Here is a 12809-nt window from a genome sequence, read left to right on the forward strand (position 1 = left end):
TTCATTGTTAGTATATAGGAAGGCAATGGACTTTTGTACGTTGATTTTGTAGGCAGCCACTTTACTGTATTCGTTGATTGTTTCTGATAGCTTTTTGGTGGAGTCTTTAGGGTTTTCTATATATAGCATGATGTCATCTGCAAAGAGTGATAATTTAACTTCTTCATTCCCAATTTGGATGCCTTTTATTTCTTTCTCTTGCCTGATTGCTCTGGCAAGGACTTCCAACACTATGTTGAAAAGCAGAGGTGATAGGGACATCCCTGTCGTGTTCCTGAACGTAGAGCAAAGGGCTTCAGTTTTTCTCAATTAATTATGAGATTAGCAGAGGGCTTGTCATAGATGGCCTTTATTATGTTAAGGTAATTTCCTTCTATACCTATTTTATTAAGTATTTTAATAATAAATGGATGTTGTATCTTGACAAATGCTTTTTCTGCATCAATTGATATAATCATATGGTTTTTGGCCTTTATTTTGTTTATGTGATGTATCACATTGACGGATTGGAGACGTTGAACCATCCTTGTGCCCCGGTGATGAACCCCACTTGGTCGTGATGAATAATCTTTTTAATGCATTGTTGTATTCGATTTGCTAGAATTTTATTTAGGATTTTTGCATCAGTATTCATCAGAGATATTGGTCTGTAGTTTTCTTTTTTTGTGCTGTCCTTACCAGGTTTTGGTATCAGGGTAATGTTGGTCTCATAAAATGAGATAGGAAGTACTGTCTCTTCTTCAATTTATTGGAAGGGTTTGAGCAGGATTGGTATTAGATCCACTTTGAAGGTTTGGCAGAATTCACTAGTGAAGCCATCTGGTCCTTGACTTTTGCTTGTGGGAAGGTTTTGGATGACTGATTCAATTTCGTTTCTGGTGATCGGTCTGTTTAGATATTCCAGTTCTTCATGGTTCAGCCTTGGAAGGCTATATGTTTCTAAGAACTTGCCCATTTCTTCTAGGTTATTGAATTTGGTGGCATATAGTCCTTCATAGTATTCTTGGATGATCCTTTGTATTTCTGTGGTGTCCATGATAACTTCCCCTTTTTCGTTTCTGATTTTGTTAATTAGTGTTTTCTCTCTTTTTATCTTAGTGAGTCTAGCCAACGGTTTGTCAATTTTGTTAATCGTTTCAAAGAACGAGCTCTTTGTCACATTAATTTTTCTATTGTCTATTTGTTCTCTATTTCATTTAGTTCTGCTCTAATTTTTGTTATTTCCTTTCTTCTGCTGAACTTGGGTTTCACTTGTTCTTCTTTTTCTAGTTCTTTAATGTGTAACATGAGGTTATTTATTTGGGAGTTTTCTTGTTTCTTGAGATAGGCCTGTAATGAGATAAATTTCCCTCTTGAAACTGCTTTGGCTGCAACCCAAAAATTTTGGTAGGATGTGTTTTAATTGTCATTTGTTTCTATGTATCTTTTGATCTCTCCTCTAACTTCTTCTTTGAACCAGTCGTTCTTTAAAAGTATGTTGTTTAATCTCCATGTATTTGTGTTTTTCCCGCTTTCTTTTTGCCGTTGATATCCAATTTCACAGCCTTGTGATCAGAGAATATGCTTGGTATGAGTTCAGTCTTCTTAAATTTCCTGAGGCTGATTTTATGTCCCAATATATGATCTATCCTTGAGAATGTTCCATGTACACTAGAAAAGAATGTATAGTCTGATGTTTTAGGATGAAGTGCTGTATAAATGTCACTTATGTCCATTTCATCTAATGTGTCATATAGGGCTACTATTTCGTTATTTATTTTCTGTTTGGATGATCTAGCCATAGCTGTCAATGATGTATTTAAGTCCCCTAGTATAATTGTGCTTTGGTCAACTTCTCCCTTTAGTTCTGTTAGTAGTTGCTTGGTGTATTTCGGTGCTCCCTGATTGGGGGCATAAATATTGATGACTGTTATGTCTTCTTGTTGTACAGTCCCCTTCACCATTATGAAATGTCCATCTTTGTCTCTTGTTATCTTTTTCACCTTGAAGTCTGTTTCATCTGATATCATTATGGTTACACCTGAATTTCTCTGAGTACCATTTGCTTGGAGTGTCAATTTCCACCCTTTCCTTTTGAGACTATGCTTGTCCTTGTAGCTGAGATGTGTCTCTTGGAGACAGCATATGGTTGGGTTTAGTTTTTTGATCCAATCTGCTACTCTGTGCCTTTTTATTGGTGAGTTCAGTCCATTTACATTTAGGGTGATTATTGATATGTGAGGATTTCCTGTCATTCTATCTTTAGTTTTCTGGTAAGACTGTGTCTCCATTGCTTCTTTGCCTTTCTGTTGTTGTCTATTATTTCTGTGTGGTGGTATTCTATGATGTTTCCCTCTGTTTCTTCTTTTATTACAGTATGTATTTCAGTTCTGGATTTTTTGTGAGAGGTTACCCTTAAGTTTATGTAAAAGAAAGTTTGATATTTATAGTATTCCATTTTCTTCAGCACACTTACTTTCTCCATTCCCGTATTCTGGTTCAGGCCTTTACTCTCCCCCTTTTTGAGTTTTGGTTGCCACAAACTGTCCCTGTTGATGGTGGTCGAATAGCCTCCTTTAGTATTTCTTGTAGTGCAGGTAGTATGTTAGAAAATTCCCTCAGCTTCTGTATGCCAGGAAAGGTCTTTATTCCTCCTTCATATCTAAAGGATATCTTTGCTGGATATATTAATCCTGGCTCGTGATTTCTCTCTTTCAATAGTTTGAATATTTGGTTCCACTCCCTCCTGGCTTGTAGAGTTTCTGCTGAAAAATCTGATGATAATCTAATGGGCTTTCCTTTGTAAGTTACCGTCTTCTTTTCCCTGGCTCCCTTGAGGATTCTTTCTTTGTGCTTGATTTTAGACAGCTTCAATATAATGTGCCTTGGAGAAGTTCTGTTGGGATTGAGGTAACTAGGTGTTCTGTTTGCTTCTTGGATTCGAGGATCCAGTTCTGTCCACCAGTTTGGGAAGTTCTCATCGACAATTTGTTTGAATATATTCTCTGTTCCCTTCTCTCTTTCTTCTCCTTCTGGTATGTTCATTATTCTTATATTGCTCTTTCTGATGGAGTCAGAAAGTTCTTGTAGAGTTCTTTCTTTTCTTTTAAGTCTCAAGTCTCTTTCTTCTTCCATCTGTGTAATTACCAGGTTTCTATCTTCAATGTCACTGATTTTTTCCTCCATCTGGTCAACTCTACTACATAAGCCGGTTGTTTCATTCTTAATTTCTTCTATTGATTTCTTAATCTCCAGAACTTCTATTTGGTTCTTTTTTAAAAATTTCAATCTCTTTCGTAAAATGCTCCTGCTGTTCTTTGTTTGTGTTTCTGAGTTCATTTAACTGCCTGTCTGTTTTTTCTTGTATCTCGTTGAGTTTTTTCCGAACTGCAATCTTGAATTCTCTGTCATTTAAGTCACATATTTCTGTATCTTTACGTGCCTTTTCTGGAGATTTTTCACTTTCTTTTTGAGCTATCTTGTTGCCTTGGTTATTCATGGCAATTACTGGTTTACCATTTCTCTTCCTAGACATCTACAGGAGTGGCTTCTGCAACAGGTTGATAGGAAGCGGTCTTTCTTTTGTTTTCCAGTACTTGTTGGTAGAATGTTTTATTTTTTCTGCAACTGCAGCTTATTTTTCTTCTCCCACACGGTAGTGCTATGTTTTCTCTGCACTATTCCAGCTTCTCACACAATGGGGGGATTCCCTGGGAGACGGGCTCTCCTCTGTTAATAGTTCGTCTAGGTCACAGGGCGCAGTGTCCCGGTGGGTATGCGGAGAGCTTTTGATGTTCCAAAGCTCTTCCAGCTCCAGATTCAGAGCCCGTATGTTTCAGCAGTTCTGTTTACTCCTGCGGGGATCTGCCCAGATAGGTGGGGCCAGGGGTGGGGTGAGTTGTGAGAGGTGTCCCAGAGCAGTGACAGCCACTACCACCACAGTCGATCCTCCTTCCACAGCTCCCTCCCCTTTGTTGGAACTAGTTGGGCTGTGAATTTGTGTCTGCGGTCCACAGTTCTCAGAACAGCAAATATTCTATTTTTTTGATCTGACACTGCTACTCTTCTGTTTCTAGCACCCGGCAGGTAGGGGTGGGGCGAGCGCTGGGAGGGTAGGGAGGGGGTGGCTAGTCTCAGTGCCTAAGGCTTCCATTCTCTGCTAGGCAGTGAGGGCTTAAACCACCGTTTTCAGCCTTCTTCCCTCAGTCTTTTCTCCGAGGTCTCTGCTGTGAGCGTTGGGTTCAGCCGTGTTATATGCTGCCCCCTCATCCCTGTGGGCCATAAACGGAGCCCTAGCATTCCGAGCTCTTCCCTCTCCCGCAGCTGCGGTAGTTCCGGGATGCAGCGAGCTCGGAGCTCTGAGCTAGGTCTGTGTCCTGTGCCTGTCTGGCTCCATCTCTGCATTTCGCTCTTCCCTCTTCCCCTGCTCACAGGATTCTCCCACCTGTAGGTGAATTCAGTAGTGGTCCTCTTTGTCTTGCCCGTCTGCTGTGCAGGGAGTCCTTTGTGGAGTTTTTGTTTTTCAATTCGTGTAAATTCCAGGGGAGCTTTACAGAGCCTCACCTCACACCGCCATTTTCCCTCGCCTAACTTTTTTTTTCTTTTTTAAGATTTTATTGGGGAAGGGGAACAGGACTTCATTGGGGAACAGTGTGTACTTCCAGGCCTTTTTTTTCCAAGTCAAGTTGTTGTCCTTTCAATCTCAATTGTGGAGGGTGCTGTTCAGCTTCAAGTTGTTGTGTTTTCAGTCTTAGTTGTGGAGGGCACAGCTCATCTCCAGGTCCAGTTGCCGTTTTCTAGTTGCAGGGGGCACAGCCCACCATCCCTTGTGGGAGTTGAACCAGCAAACTTGTGGTTGAGAGGACACACTCCTACCAACTGAGCCATCTGGGAGCTCAACGGCAGCTCGGGTCAAGGTGCCGTGTTCAATTTTAGTTGCAGGGGGCGCTGCCCACCATCCCTTGCGGGAGTCGAGGAATTGAACTGGCAACTTTGTGGTTGATAGCCTGCATTCCAACCAACTGAGCCATCTGGAAGGCAGCTCAGCTCAAGGTGTCGTGTTCAAAATAAGTTGCAGTGGGCAGATCCCACCATCTCTTACGGGACTCGAGGAGTTGAACTTGCAACCTTGTGGTTGAGAGCCCACTGGCCCATGTGGGAATCGAACTGGCAGCCTTCGGAGTTAGGAGCATGGAGCTCTAACCGCCTGAGCCACCAGGCCAGCCCACAGCAATAATTTTTAATGAGTTTGTAAATGTGATTGGTTGTACATCTGGAAAGAAGAGGGGGGAATAACACTAATTGAATATTGACTACATGCTGGATACTTTATGTGCATTATCACATTTAATGCTTTCAACCAAAAAAAGAAAAATATTGTTCCAATTTATGTCTAAGAAATTGACTCTGAGGTGTTATAAAACATGACCAAGTTCCTACAGATGTCAAATGGTGAAGCTAGGACTCAAACTGGTGTAGTTTGACTCCAAAGTCCAGATTTTTAACAACTGTGCACACTGCTTTCTAGTAGTTGAAGCTAAATAAATACTAAGAGCTCATCTTGAGTGTTTACCAACCACTGTGCTAATGACTTTGCTTTCCTTATCCCGTTAATTGTTAAAACCTATGAAGCAGGTGCTATTATTTCCCCCAGTTTATAAATGAGGAAACAGATAATAATGTTAAGTAATTTAAGTCACATAGATAATAAGAAAGAAACCAGAATAATTACTATACATTTCTAGTTTTCTGTGAGCCATTTAGACAACACAGCCTATGAGTATGAAAAATGAGTAAAGAATCACTTTGCAACAATAATTTTTTTTTTTGCAACAATAATTTGAGTTGGCATGTGTATGCACGAAATCACATTATTAAAACTCAAGGCCATAGAGACATCATGAAAATGGCGGTGTGAGGTGAGCCTCACGAAATCTCCTCTGGAATTTACAACTAATCGAACAACTATAACTTCACAAAGGACTCCCTGCACAGCAGAGAGCAAGACGAAGTGTCTCACTGCTGAAATCACCTAAAGGTGGGCAAATCATGTGAGCAGGGGAGGAGGGAAGGGAGAAGTGCAGAGACAGAGCCATGCAGGGGCAGGAGAGAGACCTAGCTCAGCGCTCCAAGCTCACAGCATCCCAGAACTACTGCAGCTGTGGGAGAGTGAACAAATCAGACTGCTAGGGTGCCGTTTATGGCTCACAGGGCTGAGGGGATAGCATATAACACAGCTGAACCCAATGCTGTACGTCAGAGACCTCGGAGAAAAGACTGAAGGAGGAAGGGTGAAAACGGCAGTTTAAGACCTCACTGATGCAGAGAACGGAAACCTTAGGCAGTGAGACTAGCCACCCCCTCCCTACCCTCCCAGCGCTCGCCCCACCCCTACCTGCCGGGTGCTAGAAACAGAAGAGTAGCAGTGTTAGATCAAAAGAACATAACATTTGCTGTTCTTAGACTGTGGTTCACAGACAAAGATTCATAGCCCAACTAGTTCTGGCAAAGGATAGGGAGCTGTGGAAGCAGGACCGGCTGTGGTGGTGGTCGCCGCCATTCCTCTGGGCCACCTCTCACAAATCACCGTGACCACGTATCTGGGCAGATCCCTGCAGGAGTAAACAGAACTGCTGAAACACACAGGTTCTGAATCTGGTGCAGGAAGAGCTTTGGAACTTCAAAAGTTTTCTGCATCCACATATGGATGCGGCGCCCTATGACCCAGGTGAACTGTTAACAGAAGAGAAGCTCACTTTCCAGGGAATCTCGCCACTGTGTCAGAAGCTGAAATATTGCAGAAAAAACATAACACTACTGTGTGAGAGAGAGAAAAAGGCTGCAGTCGGAGAAAAAATAAAATGTCTACCAACAAATACTGGAAACAAAAGAAAGACCTCTTCCTATCAACCTGTTGCAGAACCCACTCCTGTAGATGTCTAGGAACAGAAATAATAAATCATTAACATCCAAGAATAACCAAGGCAATAAGATAGCTCAGAAAGAAAGCGAAAAGTCTCCAGAAAATGAAGTTAAAGATATGGTAATATGTGACTTAAATGACAGAGAATTCAAGATTACAGTTCTGGAAAAACTCAATGAGATGCAAGAAAATACAGACAGCCAGTTTAATGAACTCAGAACTACAATCAAAGAAAAACATGAGCATTTTATGAAAGAGATTGAAATTTTTTTTTAAAAAAAAGCACCAAATAAAATTTCTGGAGATTAAGAACTCAATAGAAGAAATTAAAAATGAAATAGCCAGCTTAGGTAGAGTTGACCAGATGGAGGAAAGAATCAGTGACATCGAAGACAGAAACCTGGAAATGATATGGATGGAAGAAGAAAGAGACTTGAGACCTAAAAGAAAAGAAAGAACTCTACAAGAACTTTCTGACTCTATCAGAAAGAGCAATATAAGAATAATGGGCATACCAGAAGGAGAAGAAAGAGAGAAGGGAACAGAGAATATATTCAAACAAATAGTCGATGAGAACTTTCCCAGCTTATGGAAAGAAATGGATGCTTGAATCCAAGAAGGGAATAGAACTCCTAATTACTTCAACCCCAACAGGCCTTCTCCAAGGCACATTATATTGAAGCAGTCAAAAATTGGTAGCAAAGAAAGAATCCTCAAGGCAGCCAGGGGAAAGAAGACGGTAACCTACACAGGAAAGCCCATTAGATTATCATCAGATTTTTCAGCAGAAACTCTCCAAGCCAGGAGGGAGTGGAACCAAATATTCAAACTACTGAAAGAAAGAAATTATGAGCCAAGAATAATACACCCAGCAAAGATATCCTTTAGATATGAAGGAGGAATAAAGACCTTTCCAGACATACAGAAGCTGAGGGAATTTTACAATACATGACCTGCACTACAAGAAATACTAAAGGAGGCTATTCGACCACCAACAGGGACAATTTGTGGCAACCAAAACATAAAAAGGAGGAGAGTAAAAGTCTGAACCTGCATATGAGAATGGAGAAAGTAAGCATGCTGAAGAAAATGGAATACTCTAAATATCAAACTTTCTTTTACATAAACTTAATGGGAACAACTAAAAAACAAAATCCAGAACTGAAATATATAACATAGTAAAAGAAAAAACAGAGGGAAATATCATAAAATACCACCATACTGAAATAATAGACAGCAACAAAAAGGCAAAGAAACAATGGAGAAACAGTCTTACCAGAAAACCAAGTATAGAATGATAGAAAATCCTCATATATCAACAATCACCCTAAGTGTAAATGGACTGAACTCACCAATAAAAAGGCACAGAGTAGCAGATTGGATCAAAAAACTAAACCCAAGCATATGCTGTCTCCAAGAGACACATCTCAGCTACAAGGAAAAATACACACTCGAAGAGAGAGGGTGGAAACTGACACTCCAAGCAAATGGCATCCAGAAAAATGAACGTGTAGTCATACGGATATCAGATGAAACAGACTTTAGGATAAAAAAGGTAAAAAGAGACAAAAATGGACATTTCCTAATGGTGAAGGGGACTATACAACAAGGAGACATAACAGTCATCAATATTTATGCCCCCAATCAGGGACCACCAAAATATACCAAGCAACTACTAACAGAACTAAAGGGAGAAATTGACCAAAACACAATTATACTAGGGGACTTAAATACATCATTGACAGCTATGGATAGATCATCCAAACAGAAAATAAATAACAAAATAGCAGCCCTAAATGACACATTAGATGAAATGGACATAATTGACATTTATAGAGCACTTAATCATAGAACATCAGACTATACATTCTTTTCTAATGTACCTGGAGCATTCTCAAGGATAGACCATATATTGGGACATAAAACCAGTCTCAGCAAATTAATGAAGATTGAAATCATACCAAACATATTCTCTGATTGGCAAAAAAAAGGAAAAGCCACAAATATGTGGAGATTAAACAACATACTTTTTGGCCAAGACATGGAAACAACCAAAATGTCCTTCGATAGATGAATGGATAAAAAAGTTGTGGTATATATACACAATGGAATACTATTCGGCGGTAAGAAAAGATGATATAGGAACATTTGTGACAACATGGATGGATCTTGAGAGGGTAATGCTGAGCAAAATAAGTCAGAGAGAAAAAGCAGAGAACCATGTGATTTCACTGATATGTGGTATATAAACCAAAAACAACAAAAGAACAAGACAAGCAAATGAGAAACAGAAACTCATAGACACAGACAATAGTTTAGTGGTTGCCAGAGGGTAAGGGGGTTGGGGGGTGGGTGGTGGGAGATGAGGGTAAGGGGGATCGAATATATGGTGATGGAAGGAGAACTGACTCTGGGTGATGAACACACAATGGGATTTATAGATGATGTAATACAGAATTGTACACCTGAAATCTATGTAATTTTACTAACAATTGTCACCCCAATAAATTTAATAAAATAAAATTAAACAAAACAAACAAACAAAAAAACAACAACATACTTTTAAAAAATGACTGTGTCAAAGAAGAAATAAGAGGAGAAATCAAAAGATACATAGAAAGAAATGAGAATGAAAATGCATCCTACTGAAATTTTTGGGATGCGGGAAGCAGTTTTAAGAGGGAAATTTATGTCATTACAGGCCTTCCTCAAGAAACAAGAAAAATCCCAAATAAATAACCTCACCTTACACCTTAAAGAACTAGAAGAAGAAGAACAAGTAAAACCCAAGGTCAGCAGAAGAAAGGAAATAACAAAAATTAGAGCAGAACGAAATGAAATAGAGAAGAAAAGACAATAGAAAGAATTAATGTGACAAAGAGCTGGTTCTTTGAAAAGATTAACAAAATTGACAAACCCTTGGCTAGACTTACTAAGATAAAAAGAGAGAAGACACTGATTAACAAAATCAGAAACGTAAAAGGGGAAGTTATCACGGACACCACAGAAATACAAAGGATCATCCAAGAATACTATGAAGGACTATATGCCACCAAATTCAACAACCTAGAAGAAATGGACAAGTTCTTAGAAACATATAGCCTTCCAAGGCTGAACCATGAAGAACTGGAAAATCTAAACAGACCGACCACCAGTAAGGAAATTGAATCACTCATCTGAAACTTTCCCAAAAGCAAAAGTCTGGGACCAAATGGCTTCACTAGTGAATTCTACCAAACATTCGAAAAAGCTCTAATAGAGGTCTTACTCAAACTCTTCCAAAAAATTGAAAGAGAGACAACACTCCCTATCTCATTTTATGAGGCCAACATTACCCTGATACCAAAACCTGGTAAGGACAACACAAAAAAAGAAAATTACAGAGCAATATCTCTGATGAAGACAGCTGTAAAAATCCTAAACAAGTTTCTAGGAAGTCAAATGCAACAATGCATTAAAAAGATTATTCATCGCGACCAAGTGGGGTTCATCCCAGGGGCACAAGCATGGTTCAACATATGCAAATCCATCAATGTGATACACTACACATACAAATAAAGGACAAAATCATATGATTATATCAATAGATGCAGAAAAAGCTTTTGACAAGATACAAAATCAATTTATGATTAAAACACTTAATATAATGGGCATAGAAGGAAAAAACCTTAACCTAATAAAGGCCATATACGATAAACCCTCAGCTAATATCAATTAATGGTGGAAAAACTGAAGCCCTTTGCTCTGCATTCAGGTGCATGACAGGCCTGTCCCCTATTACCTCTGCTTTTCAACATAGTATTGGAGGTCCTCGCCTAAGCAATCAGGCAATCAAAACAAATAAAAGGCATCCAAATTGGGAATGAAAAAGTTAAACTGTCACTCTTTGCAGATGACATGATGCTATATGTAGAAAACCCCAAAGAATTCACTAAAAAGCTATTAGAAAAAATCAACGAATGCAGTCAAGTTGCCGGCTATAAAATCAATGTACAAAAGTCCATTGCATTCCTATATACTAACAATGAAATCTCAGGAAAAAAAATGAAAATAAGAATTCCTTTTGCAATTGTGGGGGTTTATTTCTGGGTTTTCAATTCTATTCCATTAGTCGGTGTGTCTGTTTTTCTGCCCATACCATAGTGTGTGGATTATTGTTGCCCTGTAGTACAAACTGAAGTCAGGGAGTTTAATACTCCAACATTCTTTTTTTTCTTAGGACTGCTTTAGCTATTCGAGGACTTTCGTGATTCCAAGCAAATCTGATGATTTTTTTGTTCTATTTCTTAAAAAAATGCCATTGGGATTTTGATGGTGATTGCATTACATCTCTATATTGCTAAAATCTAGCCATTTTAACTATATTGATTCTTCCAATCTATGAACATGGAATGTCTTTCCATTTCTTTGTGTCTTCTTAAATTTCTTAAAAAATGTCTTATAGTTTTCAGCATATAGGTCTTTCACATCCTTGGTTAAGTTAATTTTGTTGCAATTGCAAAAGAATTCTTATTTTCACAGGGTTGTTGTGAGCCTCTAACAGACTTAAATATGTGAAGCAACTAGTCCTTCATTTGGCACATAGCAGTAACTCAATATATATTAACACCCTTTGCCTTTCCCTTAAAAATCATTATTTAAAATTAATCTCCATACAGCAAGGACTCTTTCATATCTGAAAAATAACATTTTATATGTATTTATTAGTAGTAATAGTAGTTTCGTATTATTTTACCATTTCTATTTTTTAGATAGTTGGCTACCCCAGATCCTGTGCTTCTTAATAGCATATGCAGAAACTTACTCATACAAAATGGATTACTTTGTGGCTGCCTTAATAAGATTTGCATAAAATGATTGCTGCATTTTAATTTGTTTACTCTTTTTTTTTCTTTTCACACTGCTTAGCAGAATTGCCTAAATGGCATTTAGAAAACTAGAAATACATGGGAAAGTAAGTTATCCAAGCAGACATCCAGAATTGCTTGGCGGACTTCACAACTGGCAAATGAACCTCCGCACACTCTGATAATGCTGCAGAGTTAAAGTAGCAACTGTATGTCCTTCCACGCAGCTGTCTAGTTTGCTAATGCATGTTCCTAAAATAAAAATTAAAAAAAGAACCGCACACATACTAATTGTCTTTTTCCTTCCAACAATCCAACTACTCAGCCCTTCTTTTAATTCATAAATACTGTGTTGACCTAGAAGCGTCTGGAGATGGGAGGATGGAGAAAGCTTGTATTGTTTATTGAATATCAGGACATTTCCTTCAAGTGACCTAAGTCATGTGTGAGTGCTATCATAAGAGCCACATTTTAAAAGAGTGAAGTCATCAAAAACACCGCCTTAGAAGAGAATGCTGGTGCCAAAGACTATCCTCAACAGCATTTCCAGATTTGCTTTTTTAAAGGTCCAAAGATTTTTTTAAAAAACACATAAATCAAGAGTGAACAAAGCAGTTTCAGCAGTTCACTTGCATTCATTGCTACCCTTCATTTTAGAACTCAATTTCTTAGCCAGGTTGCCTTTTGGGGTTAAAAGAAGGGAAAACAGAAATGGGGGAAGACAGACAGGGCCAGGAATCCAATAAAGAAATGAGCTGCATGAAGGTATAATCATCAGTAAAACTAAGCAAGAGAAAGCAGAGGGGGTGGAAAGTTACTTAAAACTAGAGAAAGTGAAGAGGAAGAAAAGTTAGTTAAAAGTGATACACAGTAAAAAAATTTTGACTTCCGTTTTACTGATGATGCCCTTTAGTCTGAAATTAGAATTCTAAAAAGTCAAACAAAGAACCACAGTTAATTCCCTTGGAGACTTCTATTTCAACTTGGATTGGCTTTAACAATAAAAATATTGTACAAATTCAGAAAGCAACACACACAAAAAAAATTAAAGGTGAGCATGA

The sequence above is a fragment of the Rhinolophus sinicus genome, chromosome 18, assembly GCF_057876585.1.
Source record: "Rhinolophus sinicus isolate RSI-liver-muscle chromosome 18, RSI-T2T, whole genome shotgun sequence".
NCBI classification, from domain to species: Eukaryota; Metazoa; Chordata; class Mammalia; order Chiroptera; family Rhinolophidae; genus Rhinolophus; species Rhinolophus sinicus.